Genomic DNA, 15,039 nt, shown 5'->3' with positions numbered 1-15,039 from the left:
ATGATTATTTAATATAAAAAAAAGTGATTTTATGATTATTTAATCGAAAAAAAAAAGAAAAATAAAAAAAAAAATGATTTTACTTGTTCGACGAACAAGAAAATACATGTAGATATGTGAGAAGGAAAAATTTGGTTCACAAAAGTTGGAAAATAAAAATAATGCAGATCAAAAAATGTGTGGCTTGTTATTTTCGATCAATGCTGACATTAAACCTAAAAATGTTAAATGTATGCTGGGAACATATAACAAGGAAGGATATTTTTTTTTTTTTCAAATATAAATTTTATTGAATAACACCAAGGAGAGAGGTCTCCACATTAGTCATTACAGTCACATAAATCAAGTTACAAGTTACAAGTGTGTCGGTAAAACAGTGTACAAACGTGGATCTATGCGCAATCGTACCCTAACAGCTAGGGTGAAGGTTATCATCTTGAAAAGGACGACTGAAAATATAGGACCTCTCCACTTCCTTTTCATTTTTCCTCGTAGAGTCTCAGAGCGAGTAAGGTGTAGGTAGGAAGAAGAAGAGGAAGGAAGAGAAGAGAGGTAAGAGAGCAAAGAGAAGAAGAAAAAAAAAAAAAAAGAGAGGGAAAGGAAAGAGAAGAGAAAGCAAGGGACAGGGAGAGGGGGGGGGGTAGGCACACAAGGGAGGGGGGGGTGTCGGACCAGAGAGAGGGCGCCGGCGCCGGGAAGAACGCCAATATCAGGCGGGAAACCCCCGCCGAGTCACTGTCGCATCAGGGCCATCCCTTCATCAGAGAAAATAAATACGTTCCAGATGGTCCAGGTCTCAGAGTATTTCTCGTGCTCATGTCGCGCAGTGAGGACCAGATCTTCCATTTTTTTAATCTCCTCCACTTTTCTCAACCAACCAGAGACGGTCGGTGGAGCCTGCTGTTTCCAGAACAGAGGGACACAGGCCTTGGCAGCGTTTAGTAGGTGACGTAGCAGCGATTTCTTGTATGATTTGAAGGAAATCGTCGAGAGGTGAAGCAGAAAGAACGCCGCATCGTCTGGGATTTCGTATTCCGTGAAGGATTGAGATATGCGGCGCACCTCCTCCCAGAAGCCCCTCAGCTTTGGGCACGACCAGAAGACATGCAGAAGCGAGCCCACCTCATTCCCGCACCTCCAGCAGCAATCCGAGGCGGACGGGAAACATCTACGGAGTTTGGCCGGCGTGAGGTACCACCTTGTCAGGACTTTATAATTTGTCTCCTGAATTTTGGCGCAGATTGACGTTTTAAGTGCGCAGCTAATGATGTGCTGCTGTTGTGCCGCCGAAAAGCTTCGGTTCAGGTCTCTCTCCCACTTCTCCAGGAAGGGTAGGTGAGGCTGCGTGGGCGAAGTGTTCAGTAAAGAGTACATTGTAGAGAGAGTCCGCGATACCGGGCCAGATTCAGAGCAGAGTTCTTCAAACGTCGTCAATTGACGCGTGTAAGCCTGGGGGTCGGGGATAGAGTGTAAAAAGTGGTGTATTTTCACTGCGCTCCAGAAGGGGAGCCGATAGGTCCCTGACTCCTCTGTCAGTTCCACAATAGTTGGCCATCTATTCCTCAATACAAAACCGGAGGCACATACGACGCCCTCCTCTCTCAAAGTGGCAAATTCCGCGGAGCACAGTCCCGGCGTGAAGTTGGGATTACCCAGAATCGGATAGAGTGGTGAGGAGCCCGACGTAAGGGAAGATCTCATGGCCGCCCTATTGCCATGGCTCAAGGTGGCCCCTATCGTTGGGTGCGACTTCAGTCTTGAATGTAGGCCGTCCTGGCACCAAAGCGCACTCCCCAGGGGAACCGATGACTGTGACTGCTCAAGGTGTACCCACAATTTAGTCGTCTTGTTACGTCTCCAGTCTAGAATCCGGCCTAAATGGGTGGCTTGGTAGTATTGTCGGATATCAGGTAGGGCCAGGCCACCGTTTTGTTTGGGGAGCGAGAGCAACTCTCGCCGTAAGCGGGGCTTTTTGTTCGCCCAGACAAAGCGGGTGAAGAGCGCGTGAACCTGTTTGAAGTAAGAGAGTGGGATGTTTATAGGGAGGGCTTGGAATAGGTAAAGGAACTTGGGTAAGATACACATCTTTATTAGGCTTCCCCTACCGAACCATGAATGTAGGCCCTTGCTCCACCTCTCCAGCAGAGAGCGAGCCTTCGCGAGGACAGGCGGAAAGTTAAGTGCAAACGTACGTGTGATGTCTTTTGGTATGTACGTTCCGAGGTAAGATAACGCCGATTCCGTCCACTTGAACCGCAAGCTAGATTGCAGGGAACGCAAAGCTTGGGGGGGCATAGCCACTCCCATAGCTTCAGATTTTGCGAAGTTGATCTTTAGGTTCGAAAGGGCCCCGTAGACCTCGAATTCCTTAAGAAGGTTTGGCAGGGAGATCAAGGGATTCGTCAGCGAAAAGAGGAGATCGTCCGCGTACGCTGAGATTTTGCATTGGGAGTCCCCCACTGGCAGCCCACATATGTCCGGATTCAGCCTGATTTTGCAAAGGAACGGCTCGAGTGACAAGGCAAAGAGGAGGGGGGAGAGAGGACACCCTTGTCGTGTTCCATTTCCAATCGGGAACGGAGATGAAAGCAGGCCATTCGCCTTAACTTGTGCTGTCGGGTTAGAGTAAATCTTTTTGATCCAGGTGATCATCTTCTCTCCCAGCCCTATGTGGCGAAGTACTGAGAACATGTAGGCCCAATTCACCCTGTCGAAAGCCTTCTCGGCGTCTGTACTGAGGAAGACACAGGGAGTACCTCCCGAGGACACCACATGGAGAAGGTTCAACACCTTAATGGTGTTGTCTCTAGCCTCTCTTGTAGGAATGAAACCTACTTGGTCCAGGTGTACCAGCGACTGGAGGTGTTGTGCCAGACGGGAGGCTAGGATTTTCGAAAAGATTTTTAAGTCCACATTGAGGAGGGAAATGGGCCTGTAACTCCCACAGGACGACGGGTCTTTGCCCTCTTTGTGGATCAGGGAGATGTGGGCTCGCAGCGTGTCTCCAGGGAAGGCGGCATCTGAGCCCACCGCGTTAAAGAAGGCCGCCATGCGTGGGCCAATCAGGGGGAGAAAGGTCTTGTAGTACTGAGTGGTGTACCCGTCTGGGCCTGGGGCTTTGCCCGGTTTCATGGTCCCCACCGCGCTCTGAATCTCTTCAAGCGAGATTGGTGCGTCTAGCTCCTCCCGTATATCCGCTGGAAGGGAGGGGACCTGCGAAGAAGTAATGTACTCCTCCACAGTGGCCTGCGAAGGTAAACTGCTTGGTAAGTTGTAGAGAGAAGAATAAAAGTCGCGGAACCCTTGCGATATCTGCTCCGGCAGTGTGGCTATCTGACCATTTGCGCACTGAATCTGCGGGATATAAGACGCTTGTTTCTGTTCCCTCACCGCTCTAGCCAACGTCTTCCCACACTTGTCCCCTGACTCGTACGTGAGTTTGCGGGATCTCTGTAGGTCTGCCTTGGCCCTGTAGTGCAGAAGATCTGTGATCTGCCCGCGGAGTAACCCCAGCTCAGCCTCCAGGGCCTGCGCCGGGGCGTGTTTATGTCGGGCCTCCAAAGAGGCTAGCTTGTCAAGCAGCTTGACCAGCTGCTCAGTTCTCTCTCTCTTTATGCGCGCTCCGTGCTTAATAAGCACCCCGCGGATGACCATTTTGTGTGCTTCCCACAGTGAGCCAGGCTCACAATCCTGGGTGTCATTTTCCTGGAAGTAACAAGTTAGTTCTCTGGTTACCTCTGCTAGAACCTCTGGAATCTGAAGAAGGCTCTCGTTCAGCCGCCAAAAGCGGGAGCGTGGCGAGGCGCCTCCTGTGAGTGAATAAGTGAGGGAGATCGGCGCATGGTCGGACCAAGTGATGTGGTCGATTGAGGTGTTCACTACTGAATGCAACTGGCCGTGGGGGACCAGGAAGAAGTCAATCCTGGTATACAATTTGTGTGGAGACGAGTAGAACGTGAAGTCACGCTCGCCCGAGTGCTGCAAACGCCACACGTCAACTAGTTGCGCTTTGTGTAACGCGTTGGCTATGCGCTTCCTGTGGCTCGGGGGAACGGAGGAGTGGCCAGATGATGTGTCGGACGTGGGAATCAAGGGGACATTGAAGTCCCCTCCTAGGATTAACTGGCCCTCGGCAAACTCTGTCAGCCTGTCTAGGGTGGCCTTAATAAACGTGTCCTGGTGTTCATTAGGGGCGTACAGAGTTGCCATCGTAAGTTGCACCACCCCGATCAGGCCCTTGATGAACAAAAATCGACCACCAGGATCTCTAATCTCCGCCTGACACCTCCAAGGGACCCTATTGGAGACCAGGATGGACACTCCCTTGGACTTGGCCACAGGGTTGGTGGAGTGGTAGGTCACCGGGAAGTGTCTGCTTTTAAGGAGAGGCAGACTGCTGTCTTTGAAGTGGGTCTCCTGCACAAAGGCGACATCCGCCCGCGACCTCCTGAGGTCGCCTAGAAGCATACGCCTCTTCTCTGGCTGATTGAGGCCCCTTGCATTCAGCGAGACTATTTTAACCGCGTCCATCACGTTGTTCCGACAGGACAAGACAAAAAGGAGGGGGGAAGGGGAGGGGTGGGGGTAGAGAATGAGGAGTAGGGGTAGAAGAAACTACCCAGGAGCAGGTGAGGAAGAGAGAAAGAAGAAGAAGAAAAGAAGAAGAAAAAAAAAAAGAAAAGGGGGGAATCGAGAGGAGAAAGATAAAGAGGACAGGTCAGTAGACCTGTTGAACTAAGTTTACAAGAACTAACTTGAATTGACGTCACACCACCGGGATTCCAGAGGTGTGCGTCGGCCTAATTGGGGTAGAGGTTAAACAGTAACCGGAAAGAGGAGGTCCCGGCCTCCCCCTCCACCCCAGCCAGGGTGAAAGTGCAAAACAGAAGCATAGCATATATTCAGCATAATCATAAACACAGCATGGATTAATTCAAATAACGATAATACCCATTGCTACATCAAACAGAACAAGGAGCACTGTATCCCAAGTAGAGCGTAACCCTCCCGCGCCCAGTGAGCGCCTACTTCCTCTCCCTCCCATAGGATCCAACTCACCATTCTCCCGGGATGAACATGTCCCAGCTAACGTTAAACCGCGCCCCGGGACCAACTCCCTCGCCTGGGTCCGAAAGGACGTCTCTTCCCGCCGACACTAAAGGCTAAATACCGCCAACTCCTCCCCCCCGCCCCGGGGTATAAAAATAAGACTCAAAAAACAACAAAAAAAAAAAAAAACCAACAAACAAACCAAACCCCCCCCCCCCCTCCACCCAATCCCCACACCCATCAGCGCCCCCCCTCTCCTTCAAGGATGAATATGCTGACTTCAGGAAATACTGACAAGGGGGACAAAGGGGAGGAACAGTGAAGAACCCCACAGTGTAATGTAAAGGAGAGTGCAGTCATCTACCGTGAGATTCAGTTCTCACCCGTGTAGTCTTCCTCTTCCGCTGTGTTTCTGGTGCGTCCCGACACTTGTAAGGGGTAGCGTCCAGGAGGTGTGCTGGGGCGGCGGGGTAGGGCTATCCAAGGCTGATCGGGCAGACGGCCAACTTTCCGCGAAGCGGTGGGGGCCGACCGGCGGGGGCAGCCGCGGGCGCAAAAAGCGGGCGGCCTCGGACAGCTAGAAGGGGGGGGGCAGAGGGGTGGACGGGGGACACCGGATCGGCGGATGCACAACAAAGTCGGGAGTATGGAAGGGGGGCGAGGCACAACACAGAAGCCGGGTGAATGCGCTCAGAGCGACTTCAAAGTGCATGGCTCTGGGGGGGGGTAACGGAGGTTTCAGGAGGCTCACGCAGTGCTGGGATCACTCACATTTCTCGAGCATTCTCCGGGGACGCCGTTCTCGGTCTTTGTGGCCTAAAGGAGGGCCCTCCAGAAGACGATGCAGTGGTCATCCTGCCCATGGGTCTTGGCAGGGAGCCCAGCCAGTCGGGGATCTCGAGCGGTTCCGCCTCCAGGAACCTAAAGAGCCCTGGCAGAGCCTCCGGAGCGCTGCTCCTTACGGAAAGTGACCGCGAGGGGAAAGCCCCAGCGGTATGTGGCATTGTGTCTCCTGGCCAAGTCCAACAGGGGTTTCAACATAGCACGGCGCTGCAGGGTCGCTCGCGAGATGTCTGGCAATATCTTCAGCGGTGCTCCGTCTAGTTCCAGGTCCTGCTGCTCCCATGCTTTGCGGGCAATGATCTCTTTGTGGGTATAGTGGTGCAGGCGGCAGATTACATCACGCGGTCTGGCGGGGTCCTCCGACCTCGGGCCTAACGCCCGATGCACACGGTCAAACTCCAGATGGCCCTGTATTTGCTCCCCCGCTACACGTTTGAGAATGTCCGTGACCGTAGCCAGCAAGTCTGGCGGTTCTGTGGCCTCCGGTAGTCCCCGGAGCCGCAGATTGTTTCTACGGCTCCGGTCCTCCATGCGCAGCTGTAGGGACACTGAAGCCTCTGCCTGAGCTCTCTGTGAGGATTCCAGCTCTGACACTCTCTGGTCTAGGGCCGATAGAGAGGATTCACCCGCCGATAATCTGGAGGATAGGGAGGCAATGTCCTTCTTGACGATCCCCAGTTCTTTCCTATGGGCCGCTTCCACTTTCCCCACCAGAGTCTCTATGTCAGACTTTGTTGGGAGCGCCTGCAGGATGGCTTTCAGTTCCTCATCCGCCCTGTATAACAGAGGTAGGTGTGGAGGTTGTTGACTGTCAGGTAGCAGGGTCCGGGGGATGCTAGGAAGGATCTCAGGGCTCAGCAAGCCTTCCGGGGAAGCTGGTCGGATGTCTGCCACGAGGCTCGAGGACTGGGAGGCATGAGCCGACGCCATCTTAAAATTCAGGAGAGCCCGACTGCATCAGTTGGAAAAATCTCTGAATTTCGCCCGGGGAGGGAGCCGAAGGTGGCTGTGTGTTGGTCTTTTTGGTCTTCTTCTTAAGGGACTTCTTAGAAGCGAGCATTGTGCGGAAAAAAGAGCTTGTAGGCTGGGGTAAAGAGGAGACGGCCGGGAGCTCGATCCAAACACGTCTCTACTCGGTCATGTCCAGACCACGCCCCCGGAAGGATATTTAGTCCATCCAAAACACATGCAACTATGATAACCTAGGAGACAAAGAAAATACACAAACATTCAAAAGAATAAAAAAAAAAAAACATTACAATGTTTCTTGCAGAAAATATTTATTAGGTTCATTCACCCAAGATCAGGCATTGGAATGGCCCCCCTACCCATAAAATAGTCAACATATGCCTGGCGCAGCACGTGCATTTCGGGGGGCCAAGCCTGGATGGCCTGCCTCATGGGCTGCCTCATCAGGCAATAATGTCAAATAATTTGAAGAATGTCTTTGTAGAAAGTTATGTAATATACAACAACATAAAATAATATTGTTCCACTTATATTCTGCCATGTTTATGGCAGTTAAAAAACAAGCGAAATCGACTTACCATGATGTCAAACGCATTTTCAACCACTCTTCTGGCTCTGGCCAGCCTATAATTAAAGACCCTCCTCTCAGGGGTGAGGGCACGTTGGGGAAATGGCCTCATGAGGTGGGGACCCAAGGCAAACGCCTCATCACCGATAAAAATGAAGGGCAGCCCCTCTTCATTATCCTCCGCACGTGGCAATGCAAGGTCCTCCGTCTGAAGCCGTTGGGCAAACTCGGTCTCGGCAAAGACCCCGCCATCTGACATCCGCCCATTTTTCCCCACATCAACATAAAGAAAGTCATAATTGGCAGACACCACCGCCATCAGTACAACACTGTGGAACCCTTTGTAGTTGAAATAATGGGATCCAGAATGGGGTGGTGGCACGATGCGGACGTGCTTGCCATCAATAGCTCCTCCACAGTTTGGAAAATTCCATCGCTGAGAGAAGTCTGCTGCCACAGTCTGCCATTCCTGTGGTGTTGTGGGGAACTGTAAATAAAGCATAAAAAATTGTAAGATAGTACATTACTAACAGAATATCACCAAAGATTATTGGATCCTAAAAATCAAAAAATGAGTTCAGGTATTATTGTAAAAACAACAATATTAAGGGATCACTAAGCAGATTAATCACACCCTCTCATGGTCAGAAAAATTAACCTAAAAGTGTGATGGGTGGCCCCCCCAAGATGAGTTTGTGACCTACAAAAATTGCTGGTTTAACATCAAATTAATGAAATTAGACAGTTACAAAACTAACATGGGGGGGGTTGGTTTGGTCGTGCACTACAATGGAGGGGAAAAATCAAGGGGGATATAGGGACTAAGCTAGGTGGGTTTGCCACTAACAAAATAACACAAAATGGACATGTGGGCTATATAAAAGATGCATGTAGGACCAACAAAAAAAAAAAAAAAGACAGCATGCATGGAGACAAAGGTAACATTACCAGCATATTATTAAAAAAAGGTTAATTAGGGACTGTTTAAAAAAAAAAAAAATTAACATAGTTTATGCATTTAAAGGACAGAACTTACCTTAATATAGTCCTCCTGCAAAACCTGGATTATGGCAGAACACGTCTCCGGGATTATGACGCCCAGAGACTGGGGGGAGATGCCCGTAGAGAACTTCAAGTCCTGAAGACTTCTCCCTGTTGCAAGGTATCGCAACGTAGCAACTAGCCGCTGCTCAGCAGTTATGGCTTTCCGCATATTGGTGTCCTGCCTGGTGATATATGGCGACACCGAAGCCAAAAGCTGCTGGAATACGGGGTCAGACATCCGAAGAAAATTCCTGAAATCATCAGGGTTATTTTCTTGGATCTCCCGCAGCAGAGGCATATGAGAGAACTGGTCCCTGCAAAGAAACCAGTTCTTGGCCCACAAAGTCCTTCTCGCCCTCCTCAAGGACCGGAGCCGGGATGCAGCACACATCATAACAACATGCACAGCACGATCTCGGCGACGAGAACGTACCCGCAACATGGCTAGAAAACGGTCGTCAAATCAGATCGGACTCCAAATTACGCCCTGAAGTACAGAAAGGCCTCTGAAGAACGACCTGCAAAACAGCAACGTGCACACAAGAACGCACTTGCAAAACAAATACGTCCTGAATACAAGCACTGTATCACAGATCCGACTACAAATACACAAACTGTACGACAGAAAACGAAATTTAAAGCACAAACACTGAAAAGCGCGAATCGTCTCTCACCAAACTTTTACTAACACGCAGTAACACGATATCAGCAAAAGAGGCCGTCTTCCGCATGGAAATGACCCTTTATAGTCCCGTCGTACGTGATGACGTCAGCGCGCATTGCTAGAGATTTTTCAAAAAACGATGGTCTGTATGCTACGTCGTTTTTGAAAATGAAGTTTCAAAAACGTCGTTTTTTACATCACATAAAACGTCTTTTTTTTTTCCCATCGCAAAAAACGACCGTCTGTAGGCGGCATAAGAGTTTTTCGTTCCCTAATTGCATTAATTTGACATACTGCACATTTTTTACATTTGTAATAGCCCTTCATAGTCTGAAAAAACATAGGTTTATTTACTGGAGGGTTACACACTCCAGGTGCCAAAGTATCTCTCAATGAGGGTACTCCTCTAAATAACACTTGAGGTTGTTCGGGGAGTGCCGGGCCTAAAACTGGATCTTCTTTAATAAGATGCCAGTGTTTGCGAACCAATTTCTTAATCATAAAGTGTTGACTTGAATAGCCGGTAATAAAAGGCCAAGTATAGTTATTCTGACCAGATCCCTGACTTTGTTTGTCCATCAGGAGCGTTCCTCTGTCCAGTTTTTCTATTTCACCAGACTGTCTGTGGAGATTCTCAACAAGGTAGCCTTTATCCACAAACCTAGAGGTCAGGACCTTAGCTTGTTCGTTATAGTCCTCTATTTTACTACAATTTCGCCTAAGGCGCAGAAATTGACTCTTGGGCACTGAGTCAAGCCAGGCTCGATGGTGACAACTATCACGAGGAATGAAAGAGTTTCGATCGGTGGACTTGAAATACGTGGAGGTCATAAATTGACCCTCCTCAACCCGTATTTCCAAGTCTAAGAAGTTAATACACTTCTGATCTGCCTCAAATTTAAACCTAATCCCCCGATCATTGACATTCAAACCCTCCATATAGGCATCCAACGATGCCTTGGAACCCTTCCATAGGAGGAGGACCTCATCAATATACCTGACCCATAGAACTAACTCGGGTCTACGATCGGCATAGATGACGTCCTCCTCCCATTTCCCCATAAAGAGGTTGGCCAGGCTGGGGGCAAACTTTGCCCCCATGGCCACACCCTCTTCTGGAGAAAAAAGTTTCCACTAAACCAAAAGAAATTATGGGTTGTGGCAAACAGGAGGTCCATAATAAAGTTCTACTGAACCAGGGATAGATTGGAGTCCTTTTCCAAATAATATTGAACGGAGGAAATTCCCCAATGGTGGGGTATGATAGTGTACAAGGACGTCACGTCCGCAGTCACTAACCAGAGACCTTCCTCATATAGTGTATTATTCATTAAATTGATGACATGCTTACTATCACGTATAAAGGCTGGTAGTGCTCGAACGAGTGGTTTGTTAATACCTGTCTATGTATTTGCCTGCCCTAGAGGAAATCGAATCAATTCCACTGATGATAGGTCTGCCCGGAGGGTGGACAGAATCTTTGTGGATTTTTGGCAGGTAATAAATCACCGGAATCCTGGAGGATGCCGGGACGAGGACTTTTCCTTCTTATTTAGCACACCTGAAGTGTAACCTTGATTTACCAATTTAGTAAGGGCCTTTCTATAAGTAGAGCGAGGGTCTCTTTAAGGTAGTCCGATTTGTTCAATATTACTATTCCACCCCTTTGTCTGCAGGGCGGATAACTATACTTTTTTCCTCACACAATTGGTCCAATCCTGATTGTAATGATTTATCAAGTCTGGACTTTTTTATATTTATTTTTTCCAGATCTCTAAGGAGAACATCCCTAAATTATTTGACATTGGGGGCAAGGCCCCCTGGAGGATAGAAAAGTGAAGCATTTGAGAGATTAGAGTGTTGAATGGCTGAGTCAACAACTCCAGGTTCCTTGGCAGGTTTAGACAGGAAAAATCTTTTAATGCTAAGTTTTCTCATGTACTTATGTACATCCATGTGCACCTGGAATTTGTTGAGTGGTCGGGGAGGGGCAAACTTCAACCCTTTATCCAGAATGGAAACTTCCTCTGGAGTAAGTGTGACAGCACTAAGGTTGGAGATCCCCCTGTCCGGCTACACTCTTTCTTTTTGTTCTTTGATTTCCGCCCCCCTCTGGTTCCTCTCTTCTTTCTATAGGCCTTTGTTGATTTAAGTTGGGCCTGGGCCTCCTACCTCAGCCAACAACGCCTTCTATTCCTCCCACGCACCAGAATACGCCTCCCACATCGCCGCACTCAGGGAATCCCGGATCAGACCTGCGGCGACTCCAACACTACCTTCCATGGTCCAGGTGGACAAGGCGTCCCATGTTGCTCCGCCTCCGGGGGCCAACAGGCGAAACTCCGACCACTGTGAATGAGACAAAGAATCCACAATCTTGTTAGTCACCCCCGAAATAAGCATTCAAACAAAGGCATAGCAAGACCAAATGGCGCAATAGGAGCACCACCGGTAGAGAGGAAGCCGAGATGCTATTGATTGCCATCACCACCCCCATGTTGTCGCAGTTAAAGCGCACTTTCCGGTTGCAAAAAGCGTTGCCCCAAAGTTCAACCGCCAGCACGATTGGGAACAATTCCAAAAGGACCAAGTTTTTTTAACCAGCCCGCCTCCCACCAAGCCTCAGGCCACCGACCAGTGCTCCACCTGCCCTGAAAGAACACCCCGTACCCAACCGACCCAGCAGCGTCCGTGAACAGCGTCAACTCCGGAGTGCTCACCGGCCCCGACATCCACAGCGATCGCCCATTGTAGGTAGCCAGAAAATCATCCCACACTTTAAGGTATGCCCTGAGATCCTTTGACAAACTAATAAAATGCCTTGGGCCGCCGACGCCCGCCGTAGCCAAAGATAGCTGTCGGCAAAATATCCTGCCCATAGGAATTATCCTGCAGGCAAAATTCAGCTTATCCAGCAGGGGCTGCAGCTCCTTCAACCTGACCTTCCGCCTGCCGGCCAAATCAGCCACCTCCCACCGCAGAGCTATCAGTTTGTTTATGGGCAAACAAAACTCCATAGCCATAGAGTCTAACGTAATGCTCAGAAAGATTAATTCAGTCGCTGGGCCATTCATCTTGCCCGGGGCCAAAGGAATCCCGAAACGATCCACGATGTGTTTGAAGGGTTCCCAGCAGCACAACGCACACCTTCGAATCCGGCGGCCCGACACACAAGAATGATGGAATTCAGGCCGGACGCATCCCGCACTACCCATTCCACAAACGAGCTGAATGCCTCGAACAATGCACACAAAATGGAACATCCCATAGTAGGCAGACAACAATCGACAAAATACAAATCGTCCCACCTACAGCCCAACAAGTGCACACTGTCCGGATGAACAGGAAGCAGATGAAATGCCACCTCCACATCCATTTTGGCCATCAGCGACCCCCAACCGTACCTTTCACACAAATACTCCACACGACACACTGGCCCGGATTCAGAAAGAAGATACGACGGCGTCCAGCCATCGTATCTATGCGCCTGATTCATAGAATCAGGTTACGCATAGATCTCCCTAAGATCCTACAGGTGTAAGTGACTTACACGGTCGGATCTTAGGCTGCAATCTCACGCTGGCCGCTAGGTGGCGCTTCCGTTTGTATATGCGAGGAATATGCAAATGAGGAGTTACGCCGATTCAGAAACAAACAACCGCCTCTTTTTTTTACGTCGTTTGCGTTCGGCTTTTTCCGGCGTATAGTTACCCCTGCTATAATCGGTGTATCCTATGTTAAGTATGGGCGTCATTCCCGCGCCAAGTTGTGAATTTGTTTACGTCGTTTGCGAAAGTCGTTCGAATACGGATGGACGTAATTTACGTTCACGTCGAAACCAATGACGTCCTAGCGACGTCATTTAGAGCAATGCACGCTGGGAAATTTTACGGATGGCACATGCGCCATTCGTTCGGCGCGGGGACGCGCCTTATTTAAATTTTACACGCCCCCTAGCCGCGGAATTTGAATTTTGCCGGGGGATTTACGAATCGCCGCCGCAAGTTTACAGGCAAGTGCTTTCTGAATAAAGCACTTGCCTCAAAAACTTGCGGCGGCGGAACGTAAATCAGATAGGTTACGCGGATCTATAGATCCGCGTAACCTATCTGAATTTAGCCCACTGTCTTCTTGTTTTGGGTGGGGAATTGTTTTACATATGACTCTTGAAATATATAAACCATTTTTTTCTGAAACAAGTTCTAAATCAAACAAATTGTAATCAAAGAACATTTTTACTCTTGGTAAACAAGTAAGCATATGGATATGTCATTACTAAAATATAGTATTTTTCATCAGTGCTACTGTGTCATAATCAATCAACTCTTTTTCTCATGTAATTGGCCCCAACACCACCTATTTAATAACTTCTAAGAACTATAGTAGCTTGAACACTAGCTCCTGAAGAGTGCCAGACTAGACTTGTCCTTTATGCCCCTTGACTCCTTTCTTACAAGCCATTGGTAACTATTCCGTTATTGAAAACAATATTTCTGAATGGAGAGGGCAGAGCTATCGTCCAACTGTCTAACCTTCATAGGTGCTCTGTTAATTATTTATAAGAATGTAGGAGTGGGCGAAAAGCATAGTCAGCAACTGTTTATATAGTGCAGTGAGAGTTGAGATTGGACAAATGCTACTCAAACACCAAAAAATAAATATATTTTTGCAAGTTCTCCAATGCAGTGAGGCTGTACATGCAGAGTATGTTCCTCCCTCTCCTCTCTGTACCGATCGGTACAGTGTGAGAGGAGAGGGGGGAGAGCGGAAGCAGCAGCAGCTGCTGTGGGCTGGATCTGTGACAAATGCAGTCACAGATCCAGCCATCCCTCCTTGCGCAATACTCTTCAATAACACCAATACTCTGCAATACCCCCCACACTCTGCAATACCACCCAATACTCTGCAATACCCCCAAAACTCTGCAATACCAACCAATACTCTGCAATACCTGCTAATATGACAGAAACAAGAATATTTTTTTTTTTTTTTACAGAATTTTCAGTGTTTTTTCTTTTATAGCGCAAAAAATAAAAAAAAACAGAGGTGATCAAATACCACCAACAGAAAGCTCTATTTGTGGGGGAAAAAGGACAACAATTTCAGATGGGCACAATGTTGTATGACTGAGTTATTGTCATTCAAATTGTGAGAGCACCGAAAGCTGAAAATTGGTCTGGCTAGGAAGGGGGTTTAAGTGCCCAGTGGTCAAGAGGTTAAAAAAAAAAAAAAAAAAGTTTATAATTTTTTACATATAACATGAAAAAGTTGGCTACATTCAGTGTAGAAAAAACTTAGTCCATAGACACTACTTGATAGAACAACTTAGTCGACGGTACTGAAAAATGTTCATTGTTATTCTTGTAAGCAATAAGTTAATTTCATATGCAGCCTGTCATAGGTACACACATAGAACTAAAGTTGACATGATTAGGAATGTGAAATGTCCCTTCACATCTATATTTCTTTGCAGAACCAATCTATTTGGCATTCGGCCTGGTTATTGAGACTACTCAAATGCCCCCCCGTTAGCAAGCATATTGCTATGGGGCACTTAGACATAAGGGTGAGCAAGGAGCCCTGGCAGCGGACCCTATACTAGAGAATTGATGTTGCCCTTTGCAAAACAATTAAACTCACAAGGTACTAATATTTTTCATAACCTTCCAATCCCTATTAAGGAAAAATGCACACCCCTATCAGTTCCCCCTTCCCTTCGCCCCTAAACATTAGAATGAACATTTTCACCAATTCAAGCATTAACCCTGGTGCAGAACATCTTTCCTCAGTCTTTCTATTTTATATTCGAGAAAGGTTGATGTGCTGCTAAACCACTATATGGATACACATATGCCTGATGAAGAGTACAGGCACAAAATCATTTGAATGATTGGTATGTGGG

Source organism: Rana temporaria, chromosome 3 (genome assembly GCF_905171775.1).
Source record: "Rana temporaria chromosome 3, aRanTem1.1, whole genome shotgun sequence".
In the NCBI taxonomy this organism is placed as follows: Eukaryota; Metazoa; Chordata; class Amphibia; order Anura; family Ranidae; genus Rana; species Rana temporaria.
The sequence above is the reverse complement of the archived record's forward strand: the minus strand, read 5'-3'. Positions refer to the sequence as shown.